This window comes from Heloderma suspectum, chromosome 2 (genome assembly GCF_057233095.1).
Source record: "Heloderma suspectum isolate Gila_16-S chromosome 2, 16-S_ref, whole genome shotgun sequence".
NCBI lineage: Eukaryota > Metazoa > Chordata > Lepidosauria > Squamata > Helodermatidae > Heloderma > Heloderma suspectum.
In genome coordinates this window covers 402,283,069-402,295,422 of record NC_139459.1, presented here as the reverse complement: position 1 = coordinate 402,295,422, position 12,354 = coordinate 402,283,069, and the positions used below count along the sequence as shown (strand labels likewise).

At 49.7% G+C, this 12,354-nt stretch overlaps 1 long non-coding RNA gene across 1 annotated transcript; it reads right to left on the bottom strand.

Annotated features, from left to right (window-relative positions):
• Window positions 1–989: 989 nt before the first annotated feature.
• Window positions 990–5,843, bottom strand: LOC146356661 (uncharacterized). Its single transcript, XR_014788675.1, has 2 exons — window positions 5,629–5,843; window positions 990–1,348 (listed from the first exon to the last, which is right to left on the bottom strand). It is a non-coding gene; the product is annotated as an uncharacterized LOC146356661 (long non-coding RNA).
• Window positions 5,844–12,354: the final 6,511 nt, after the last annotated feature.

Below are 12,354 nucleotides of genomic sequence, written 5' to 3'. Positions count from 1 at the left end.
ACGGAGTCTCTTTTTCTAACAATTCCCTCCTTTAAGTCTTTATTCATGTCTTAAAGCGTTTAAAACGGAGCCTCTTTATTGGTACAATAAAGCAAGAGCATCTGTTTTGACAGCGGTTTTTATCAGTCGCTGGGATAAGCTTTTAACACAGGGGATAATGCAACAACTAAATAACACTATAACTTTTATCATCACTACAAGCGAAATAAGGATTGAGGCTGCTAGGTGTTTCCATTTTTCAAACCATTTCTCTGACCAGGCAGTCACGGGGTTGTTAATCTTTGAATTCTTGGCTAATTCTTCAGACAAGGCGGTGAGGCCCTGCAAAGCCCTTGTTACCGTGCCATCTGGGGCAGTGTTGTTAGGGATGAAGGTGCAACACCGTCTACCTAGCATGACACAAACCCCTCCTTTTTCTGCTAACATATTAAGAACACGCTGATTTTTCCAAGCCATTTGGCTGGTGGCATTTAGTTGCTCAGCCAATCTCTTTATAGCATCACGGGTATAGTTTATTGAGAGTCTGGCACTTTTTCTTTCCCCATGCGTTAGGGTGCTGGAACAAACGGATCACACAGGTGAGGAGGGAAGGAGTGTCTCATCTCAGTGGAAAGGGCAGCACCTTTGCTACAGATCTCCCTGTGGCACAAACAAAACAGTCAGACTTATTTAAAGACTTGGCTGTATACTTTATCCACTCTAACCACACATTATCAGTTTCCTCTGTTATTGGGATCTCTAACTTGGTTCTCCAGGGACGCCTCTCTTTCTCAGGGATCTGTACCAGAAGTGGTCTGAGGGCTGTAGGTGTGACATTTTGGGGTTTTATCTTAAAGCTGTCAAGCCCAAGTCTTTGAGGTATCACCATTTATGTTAATATTTTTTTTGGACTAACATTACCAACACCACCCACAATACTTGCTTCATATTACAAGTTTTTTGTAATTCGATCACGAGCTTCTCTCAGATGTTGTGACTTGTATATTACAGGTGATTGTGGCTCCTGGATGGCTTCTTCGCCTGTGTCCCTGGCAGCTTCCGGAGGGGTGCCAGGGAGCAGAGGACTGTTGCCCGTGTCCTTCTGTTCTTTCCAGGTGACAGAAGGAAGCAAGGGTCGCCTAAATGGCTTTATCTAGCTGCAATGTGTCCATTTGCTAGAACCCACAAGCTTTACACACGAGTGGCTGGTTGGTCTTACCAAATAAGGCCCCTCCCGCCCTTCCTTTAAAGCTTCTTTATTCTACCTTTTCAGCAACACCTCGTCTCCCGTCTGGAAGAGATGGATAGGTGCATCTAACGGCAGTCTCTGTAACGGAACGGAATAAGCTCGTAGCTGTGAAAGAACAGACTGTAGAGAAGTCAACTGATCTCTTAGCATCTGATCACCCACCTCCCACTTGACTTCCTCCCTCTTTCTGCAGTGTACCCGAGGCGGGAACCCAAACATCAGTTCGAAGGGGGACAATTTTATGTCCTTTCTTGGCATCTTTCGAAGCTTCGTTAAAGCTATTGGCAGAGCCTCAACCTAAGTGAGCTTCACCCCTTGTTGGAGTTTGGTTAAAGTCTCCTTGAGGCTCTGATTGATTCTTTCAACCTGTCCACTTGCCTGGGGCCTCCAGGGGCAATGTAAATGCCACTCTACTCCCAGAGCTTGTGCCATCCCCAGTGTAATAACTGAGGTGAAATGTGAGCCCTGATCGGACTCTATAACTTCGGGCAGGGAGAACCGGGGCACCACCTCCTGTAACAATTTAGCAACAACAGTTTTAGCTTGGCAGTTTCTACATGGAAACGCCTCTACTCACCCTGTCATTTGTCATACTATTACAAGCAAATACCTGTAACCCCTACATGGTGGCATCTCAGCAAAATCAATTTGCACCCTCTGGAAAGGATAGTAGGCCTATGGTCGCCCTCCTTTTGGAGGAGGGGGGAGCCCTGGGAGGGTTGGTCTTCTGGCAGACTTTATAGGTTGCGGCCAGTCGGTGGGCACATACAGTTATGCTAGGGGAGACAAACAGCCTCTTGCAATAGTCAATCATGGCTGATGCTCCAGGGTGTCTAAGAGAATGGTGAACTTGTTTTAGAACAACCCTCTGCAGGCTCTGTGGAAGAAGCAGTCTTCCATCTGTCATCTGGATCCATCTGTCGTCGCAGGGACTTATTCCGTGTTCTTGTGCCATCCGTAACTCAGCAGGGGAGTATGTGGGGCGCTCTTTTCTTTTGGGTAGAATGAGGAATGTTCCTTGGATTCCCTCTTTGGCTGCTCTTTTTGCGGCCTCATCTGCCTTCTGGTTTCCCTGTCTCCATTTTTCCTCTTTTTCTTTCCCATGGGCTCGGACGTGGACAACAGCTACTTGTGAGGGTAGCTGGAGGGCATCTAGAAGATCCACTATTAGGCCGCCATTAGCCACTGGAGGTCTGTTTGCTGTAAGGAATCCCTTCTCTTTCTACAGTTGCCCATGAGCATGCACAACGGCGAAGGCATTTTTGCTATCGGCATACTCGCTTCCTTTTGCTTGCCTGCAGGGCTCTTGTTAAGGCTACCAACTTAGCGGATTGGGCGGAGAAATGAGGAGGCAACCTTTCTTTGTGCACATTTTTGTCTAGAGGGCCGCTCTTGTGTAGCTCCTTCTATCTAGCATATAGCTAGACCCATCTACAAACAGATCTCTGGCTCCCTCTATTGGTTCATCCTCAAGGTCCGGTCGGCCTTTGGTGTCTAGGTCTAATACTTCAAGGCAGTCATGATCTGGGAGTCCTGATCCATTTGTGCCCAGTAATGTTGGCAGTAGTGTGGTGATATTAAAGCTAGAGCAAGCCTTAAAAGTGAGGTTTTCGTTTGTTAGTAAACCTATTTCATATCGGGAATGCCGGGCTGGGTTGAGAAATTTGCTTCCTCCTCCTGATCTCAAAATTTGCGGCACTCTTGTTGTTGTTCAGTCGTTCAGTCGTGTCCGACTCTTCGTGACCCCATGGACCATAGCACGCCAGGCCTTCCTGTCCTGCGCTCTCTCCCGGAGCGTGCTCAAGTTCATATTCATTGCATCCGTGATGCTATCTAGCCATCTCATCCTCTGCCGTCCCCTTCTCCTTTTGCCTTCAATCTTTCCCAGCATCAGGGTCTTTTCCAGGGAGTTTTCTCTTCGCATTAGGTGGCCAAAATATTGGAGCTTCAGCTTCATTATCTGTCCTTCCATTGTCATTCTCTCGGCTTTGGTACAGATCAGAGCTGCTGCCGCTACTGCTCTTAGGCAACTTGGCCATCTTCATGCTACGACATCTAGGACTTTGGAATAATATCCCACTGGTCTCTAAGAGGGCCTTTTTCGCTGGCAAAGCACTCTTCAAGCTATGCCCTTATTTTCATGCACATAAAGTCTAAATGGCCGGCTGGGATTTGGTATGGCCAGTGCGGGTGGTGACACAAGAGCAGCTTTAAGACTGAGGAAAGACTTATTTATTCTTTCTGCAGCGCCTCATACAGCGGCTGCGCTGTCTCCCCATAGTTTGCTATCCATAGTCGGCAGAATCCGGTCAACCCCAGGTAGGCCCTCAATTCGCGGGGGGACTTAGGGACAGGAGTGTCACGGATGACTTCGACTCTTTCTTGCCCTAGGCTCCGAGTCCCTTTAGTTAAGTGGTGGCCTAGGAATTTTACAGTTGGTTGGGCCAACTGTACTTTTTCTTTTGACACTTTATAACCCCCCCTAGATGGTTGACTCTGTTTTCTATTAGGCTCTAGTCTTCAGTGGCCTCTGGGGTGGATTTTTCTGCAACCTTTAAAAGGGCCATTTGGTAGTTACTACTCTGCTGTTTAGGGAGCCGTATCTCCATCCTTCCGTCAGGAGTAAAAGCAATCTCAATTTGGAGTTTAGTCAATGAGTCCCTCCCTAGCAATGCCACCAGACAGGAGGGGGTACAGACAAATGCATGTTCTAGGTGTGTTTTTCCAACCTTGGTGAACAGGGGACGAGAGAGGGGCACTTGGGTTGCCCTTCCCTCGACCCCCATTATGGTGGTGAACCCCCCCACCTCCCGTTGGGAGCTCACTGAGGGGGAGGACGGACGGGGCGGCCCCTGTGTCTACAAGGGCTTTGTAGGAGCGGCCCCCAACCTTTATTTTGACCATGGGGTCCCGTCTTGCCTCAGAGACGGCTAAGAGGGGGCCGGGCCCCGGTCTGTCTTAATCTCTTTCCTGTTCATACAGAACTCTCTGCGCTCCTCCCGTATTTTCCCCTCTCTCTTTCTGCTTCAAAGCCTCACAGTCACGCTTCCAGTGTCCCATTTTCTTACAAAAGGCACATTGATCTTTCCCCAGGGGAGATCCCTTCCTTCCCCCTTTCCTCCCCTTTCTAGCTCCCTCTTTGTCGGGTCTAAGAACCGCAGCAAGGAGCTTGGCCTGCTTCTTGTCTTTTTCTTTTTCTCGCCTCTCATAAACCTTTTGAGCTACTTCAACTAAAACTCCTAGGTCAGCTGCCAAGCCTCTTTCAACTTTTTGCAACTTTTTTCTGATGTCTTGGCAGCTATTTCCCACGAACTGAGTCGTGAGGATCCTTAAATTATTTGGATCATTCAAGTCAATGTCAGTATATTTGGTGAAGGCTTCCCTTAGCTTTCGGAGGAACACAGCAGGAGGCTCGTTTTTGTCTTGTTTTAAAGTCAGAACTTTTTGCAAATTGGGGGCCCTCTGCGCAGCTTGTCTCATGCCTGCTAAAATGAGCCAAAAATACGGCATGCCTCTGCCTTTGTGCAGCGGTGGCTAGTCTCTGATCAGGCTGTCTTAAAGGCAACACTGCTGCTATCTGATCTTCGGTCACAAGGGGGAGCTCCTCCCTAAGCTTGGCGCGCGCCGGCAAGAATAATCGGTTTCTGACTAAGGAAACAAGTGTTTAATGACATCTGTGTGTCGTCCCAGGTAGGATTGTGTGTGAGCCTCACATTTTCTATTAAGGACAACAATGGACTGGGGTCCTCCTCAAAGGAGGGGTTAAATTGTTTCCAATTTTACAAGTCAGATGTCGTGAATGGGACATAAACAAACAACATCCGTTGAGGATATTGGGTGGTAGGGTCGGGGACCTCTCTAATAGGGAAGTTCAATTTTTTCTTAGTTATCACAGGGAGGGCCAAGGACATACATTTAATTACCCACGGGGCGGGCCTGCCGCCGAGGGGTGCACAAGTTGCCCACGAATCAATATAAGGGAACTGGTCCCAACTTCCCCTCTGTGCTACTGTAGTTCGCACATCAGATACCAAGGTTGGGTCAAAAGACCCCTCAGGTGGCCATTTGGGTTCTAATACTGGCCATTCCCGAGTGCAAAAAAAGACAAGACGATCCTTTGTCATCTTAGTTCTATAATCTTGCTTAAAACGTGACCAATTGCGCAAACAACACTCCAAGGGCGTATGGGACTTCTTCGCAGACTTAGATTGGGACCCGCCCATGACGGTGGGAATTTCAGTCAGCAATTCTTGCGCTTCGCCCTCCTCTGACCTAGCCCGTCTCCGGGGTAAGGAAATGCAGATCGGGGCTCCCCACTCGCTTCGCCCGTAGGCATCTCACACAAGCACAAACACACCACCGTCCCGCGTTTATCCCCTAATGTAAGCTGTTTCACTTACCCCAAAAGCCTCTTCTGTCCCGCCCGCAGCTGCGTCCAGCTGCTTATTGATCCACTGCCGGTGCCTAAAAGGAGTGATCACGTCTCCCTCTTCCTCTGGCGTTGGTCCCCGAGCGCCTCGGCCGCCGCCATCGTGAGGAGAAGGCAGTGTAAACAACCGCCTGTGGCCACTTCTCCTCCATGGCCCCTCGGCTCAGCGCAAAGGGGACGCGCCCCGAAGCAGGATCCGAGTCACGGCACCAAATTGTTAGATAAAAATAGTCCTTGCTTTCGGTTTAGAAGGAAAGGATGCCAGGCAGGCAGCAGTGGATCCAACACTATTTTATTGAAACGTTTTGCAAAACGGGTGCAGAGCAGTCTGGACCTCGAGACACGTGTGCAAAAGCCTTTTATACCATATTGCTTCTATTGTTCTTACTAGTAACCAATGAAACAGTTAGTACATCGGCTCACCAAGTCAATAGCCAATAAACAGTTAGTATCAGCTTACCAAACTGTTAGTCATGAGCACGTCAGTATGATTTTCTTTTTGCTCTGCCTACATTCTTCGCCACTCGGGCTTTTATGTAACTTGAGACGCCAACAGTTACGGAGTCTCTTTTTCTAACACAAAGAAGGTGAGCTCCTAGTATCACCACAATTCAAATGCTACCCAGAATCCCCAGAGGGATGGTGCTGCTTCTGCCCCCAAAGTCTGGCAAATGTCAAGGCCTAAAAGTCGGAGGGGCCCTTTGACCTGACTGTCTCCCTGTGCTGACTTCACACAGGGCACTTGGTGGCCAGAACCAGGATGGCTCTTTCTTCCATTGCCTCTCGCGTCCCAGCTTGGGGTCCGGGCTGGTGGCACAGAACAGAGGCCTGAAAGCAGCCATTCTTCATGCCGTATGCATACAGAAACATAATAAATGCCCCTCTTAAGCAACGAATGATACCAATGTAAGACATGTTAAGAGGCAGTTATGAGAAAGCTAATGAAAACGTGCCGACGGCACCAAATTATTTAGGGTGGTTAAAGCAAAAAGGGATTGTGAGGAGCTCCAAACTGATCTCTCTAAACTGGGAGAAGGGGCATCTAAATGGCAAATGCCATTCAATGGAAGCAAGTGTAAAGTGATGCAGCTTGGGGCAAAAAGTCCCAGCTTCAAGTATAGCCTGATGGGATCTCAGCTAGTGCTGATGGACCAGGGGGGTGTTTCCAACAGCGATTTACTCTGAGCTGGATGCGTGTTGAGGTCGTGAGGCAGCCACCCTGGAGCTTATCAGGGAAAAATCGGATTTCCTGAGACTGCTTGAAGTCTGATTCTTTTCTTTAAGTCGGGTTCGCCCCAGTATAGTTGTTGTATGCTCCAACCATTTAGCTTGGGTACCCATTTAGCTTGGGTATGCTAGCCCTGCCCAAGGGTGTGCCTTTCACCTGGACCCGCTGTCAGGAATGCCCCTGTTGCCTACTGAATCCTCCAATAGCCAGAATCAACACTCAGATGAAAGGGCTGCTTTCCAAGGCTTTAATTCCATTCATCCTAATGAAGCATACAGATGCTAATTGCCTGAGACTCAGAGGAACTACAAAGGAACAGCCAACTAGGGTTTTCTAAGGATTAGGACATTAGTTGATCTCCATTTGGGAAAAAATGTGGCAACCCTCTGAACTTAAGGAGTGGGAGGGGAAGATCTCCCCCTCTCCCGAGGGGCCAAGGGGCACAGCTGTTGACGTTGAGCCAATCGGACTGAGCACCTAAGCTCGGCTCCTGCAATCTCTCGCTTGTGCCTGCGCCTGTGCCTCGTGTCTAAAAGCTCAAGTTGTCCCTCCCTTTCCATGCCTGGGTCACTGTGGCTCCCAGGAATGTCAGCGGGGGGGGGGGGTTCCCCCTCCAGCTATGCCTCTGAAGTCTGAGAGAGTTCCTCTCCCACAAATTGTATCTCCTCCTCAGAATCAGAGCTGCCTTGGGACTCTATGGGCTTAGATTCAACCCTGACACCCTGGTCAAGGGGTGTTTCCTCCCATTGTTCTGAATGAGGCTTGCCCTCTGAATGCCCACAGAAATAACAGAGAAGCCCCTCGACATGGCACATGTTAAAGCCCAATTCCTTAAGTGTGATTAAGCTTGATCTCGAGCCTCCTCCAATTCATTGCCTTAGGAAGGAACTCCTTCACAGCTTCCTTATAGAGATCCTGTGCATTAAAATGGGGGCTGGTTTCCATCTCTTTCCCACAACAAACCCATTAATGTCTCCTCAGAAGTAATTCCCATTTCCTTTGAATGCACACATCAGAACTTACAGAGATCCCCCTCAATTGACACAGCACATTTAAAAGCCAAATTCCTTAAGTGCGATTAAGTGTGATCTCGAGGATCCTCTGATTCATTGCCTGAGGAATTAAGTACTTCACAGCTCTGTTATAGATATCCTGTGAGTTACAATGGGGGCTGGTTTCTGTCGTTGTGTTTCCTTCTCTCTTTCCCACAACTAGGGATGTCAGAGAATTCCGCGACGGATCTCGGAGAGGCCAAATGCCAGTGCATTTGGCCCCCCGAAATACGTCACGGAATGAAGCCCCCGCTCTCCCAACCCACGAAAGGCACGTGGGACAAAGTCCCCGCCGCCCCCACCCCACGAAAGGCGTGCAAAATGGAGCACTTACCTGCTCCTGTCCACGCTGCTTTGCGAATGGTGGCCATCCTGCGGCCGCCATTCACTTCCTCCTCTTCAAGCCGTGATAGGCTACGTAAATACTTACGTAGCCTATTACAGCTAATGCTGGGACGCCTTTCGCATCCCTGCAGAGGCCGTGATAGGCTACATAAGTATTTACATAGCCTATCACGGCAGGGGGGGGGGAACCCCAGCGTACGCAAATGGCGGCGGCTACCGCCATTTGCGTATGCTGGGTTATTTCCCTCTGCCGTGATAGGCTACGTAAATATTTACATAGCCTATCACGGCTCAATACCGGGACGCAAATGGCAGCAGCTACGACAGCCGCCATTTGCGTCCCTGCAGGGCTGCCCAGCGGCCGGATGTCTGGCTGCAGGTGGCCGGAGCTGGCCGGTGGCTCCGTGGCATGGCCGCGGAGCAGAGCCGTCCGGGCAGGATTCTGGGGGGAAAGATGGAGCGCCTCCTCCCCCATCGAGGATTCCAGTGGGAAGGATGGAGCGCCTTCCCCCCACCGCGGATGCCCCTCAGCGGAGCAAGGTAAGGGATTCGTACATCCCTCCCCACAACCAACCCATTACTGTTTCCTCAGAAATAACTCCCATTGTTGTCAATGAGGCCCTGTGGGTCAAATTAGGGGCTAGTTTTCTCCCCCCTTTTCCCAGCCCAAACATATATGTGTATACTTGGAAGTAACTCCCATTGTCCTCAATGAGGTTTGCTCCTAAAATGCAGGTGCATCTGGACTTTCAGGGGAAAGGATAAAGGAGGGAATGAGGGGGAAGCCTCTCCTATTGGTTGAGCAGCCCCTGCCAGTCAAATTATGTTCAACCTAGGGATGGGGGAGAATTTCTCCCCGAAACTTCGGGGGGCCGAGTGCCAACGTGTTCGGCCCCCCGAAGTAGTTTCGGGGAGAAATTCTCCGCCCCCCCTGCCCCCCGCACCCCCTCGGGATGGGACTTACCTTGCCCGAATGTCCCTCCCGGCAGCAGGTCCCGGCGGCGGTTTGTCAGGTCTTCGACAGGGGCAGAGGCGGCAGCCGGTCTTTTGACCGGCTGCCGCTGCCGCCATTCCAATAAAAGTAAAAAAAAACAACAACGCTCCCATGATAGGCTACGTGATGATTAACATAGCCTATCACGGCTAGATTTGCAAAGTCAGCCGTGATAGGCCGCGTAAATCGTCATGTAGCCTATCACGGGTGACTTAAAAAAAAAAAAAGTGCGTACGGCTAATGGCGGCCCCCATAGGGAGCCGCCATTCACGTTCCTTATTTGGTCGCTGTAGTCTATGTAAAGATTTTCATAGACTACGGCGAAAATAAGGGCAACGCTATTTGCGTTGCCCTTATTTTCGCCGTAGTCTACGTAAAGATTTACGTAGACTACAGCGACCAAATAAGGAACGCGAATGGTGGCTCCCTATGGGGGCCGCCATTTGTGTACGCACTTTTTTTTAAAAAAAAAGTCACCCGTGATAGGCTGCATGACGATTAACGTAGCCTATCACAGCTGACTTTGCAGATCTAGCCGTGATAGGCTACATTAATCGTCATGTAGCCTATCACGGGGGCGTTGTTTTTTTTTTTACTTTTTATTTCGCGGCCGGGCGAGGCGAGGCGCCTCCTCCCCGGCCTGAATTTCGGCCAGGCAAGGCGGGAAGCCTCCCCCCCCCGGCCTGAACTTCGGGGGGAGCAGCGAAGCGCCTCCCCCCCCACCGCGGAGCAAGCTGCGAAACCAGGTAAGTGGCTTTCGTGCACCCCTAGTTCAACCTCCACCAGGAAGTATGTTCTATGAAGCAATTTTTACTGGTCTGGAGAACCTGCTTGTGGAGCCCTGCTCACAGCAAAGCTGATTCCTTTTAAAAAATCTGGAACTCCTCCATTAGCTTCTCCTTCCGAAACATGGCCCAGGAAGGAGAACTCGGGGTTGTGGTGGACAGCTCAGTGAAGATGTCAACCCAATGTGTGGCTGCTGTAAAAAAAGTGAAACTCCATATTAGGCATAATTAGAAAAGGAATTGAGAATAAAACTGCTGATATTATGCTGCCCTTATACAAATGTATGGTGCGGCGACACTTCGAATACTGTGTCCAGTTCTGGTTACCATACCTCAAAAAAGATATCGTAGAGCTGGAAATAGGGCAGAAAAGGGCAACTAAAATGATCAAAGGGCTGGAGCATCTCCCAATGACAGGTAGGGATGTATGAAAGTCACTTACCTTTCTGTGGATTATGTTGATGGTGGGGGGGGAGGCATTTCGTCCCTCCCCCCAGAATCGTCGATGGGGGGGGAGGCGATCCGTTCCTTCCCCCCCAGAATCCTCAATAGCCGGCTGTGCTCTGCGGCAGCTCCACAGAGCAGCCAGCCAGGCCCAGCCCAGCCCAGAGCCATCCGCAGCCAGATTTCCGGCCGCGGAGGGCTCTGGGGAAAACAAAAAACAAAAACCGTGTACGCAAATGGCAGCGGCTATGGCCGCCGCCATTTGCGTTCCTTATTTTTGGCCGTCTTACTCTACGTAAATATTTATGTAGAATATGACGTTGAAAATCAAGGGGAATGCAAATAGCATAGCGGGCGCTATTTGCGTCCCTTTTTGATTTGCCGTTTTCGCCTACGTAAATCTTTACGTAGGCTAAAACGGCAAATCAAAAAGGGACACAAATAGCTCCCACTACGCCATTTGCGTACGTGTTTTTTTTTTTTCCCCCAGAGCCCTCCGTGGCCAGAACCATGATAGGCTATGTAAATCTTTACGTAGCCTATCACATCATTTTTTTTTTTTTAATACCCAGCCATGATAGGCTACATAAATCTTTACGTAGCCTATCACGTCGTTTGTTTTTGCGTTTTTTTTTCAAGACAAATGGCGGCAGCGGCAGTCAGTCGGAAGACCAGCCGCCACATGCCGCCGCCTGCCGCCGCCGCCAAAGCCACCGCTGGAGCTGCCGCTGCCTGGAAGATCTGCCCCAGGTAAGTCTCATCCTGGGAGGGATCCCTGGGGGGGCAGGGGGGGGCAGGCCATTCCACCACAGATTTTGGGGGGCCGAATGCACTGGCATTCGGCCTCACTGAGATCGATGGCAGAATTCTCTGACATCCCTAATGACAGGAGGTTACAACAGCTGGGGTTGTTTAGCTTGTAAAAGAGGAGGGTCAGGGGAGACATGATAGAGGTCTACAACATTATGCATGGTGTGGAGAATGTGGATAGGAAGACATTTTTCTCCCTCTCTCAAAATACTAGAACCTGGAATCATTCCATGAAGCTGATTAGTGGGAGGTTCAGGACAGATCAAAGGAAGGGCTTCTTCACACAGCACATAGTCAAACTATGGAATTCACTACCACAGGATGTAGTGATGGCCACCAGTTTGGATGGCTTTAAAAGGAGGTTGGACAAATTCCTCAAGGAAAAGGCTTTCAATGACTGCTAGTCTTGATGGCTATGTGCTACCTACCTCCAGTACCAGAGGCAGTGAGCCTATGTACACTAGTTGCTGGGGAACATGGGTCGGAGGATGCTGTTGCACTCATGTCCTGCTTGTGGGCTCCTGGTCAACAGGTGGTTAGCCACTGTGTGAACAGAATGCTGGACTAGATCGACCCTTGGTCTGATCCAGCAGGGCTCTTCTTATGTTCTTATGTACAGTTCAAGGAAGAATATGCAATTCTAAAATAACTTTGCTGTAGTTCAAAATTCAAGCCATGGAAAAGTGGTATCGTTAGCTGATGTAAAAAGTGGCTGATAACAATTTGAATAACGAGAGAAGTCCAGGCTCCTCTAGAACCCTGATCAGGCAGACTCATTCTTCTTCCAAAGACACTCCTTGCAACTCCACTACTACTGTCTAGAGCTGCCTTCCCCAACCAGGTGCCCTTCAGTCGACTTGGACTCCAATCAGCCTCAGCCAGCAGGGCGATGGTCTGGAATGCTGGAGTTGCCATTCCAAACATCTGGAGGACACCAGGTTGAGGAAGGCAGCACTCGCATGTGCTCACCAAAGTTTCCAAGATGGAGGAAATCATGCCAGGATGTGGAGGTGTCAATGTTATGATAAGTCCAGTGATG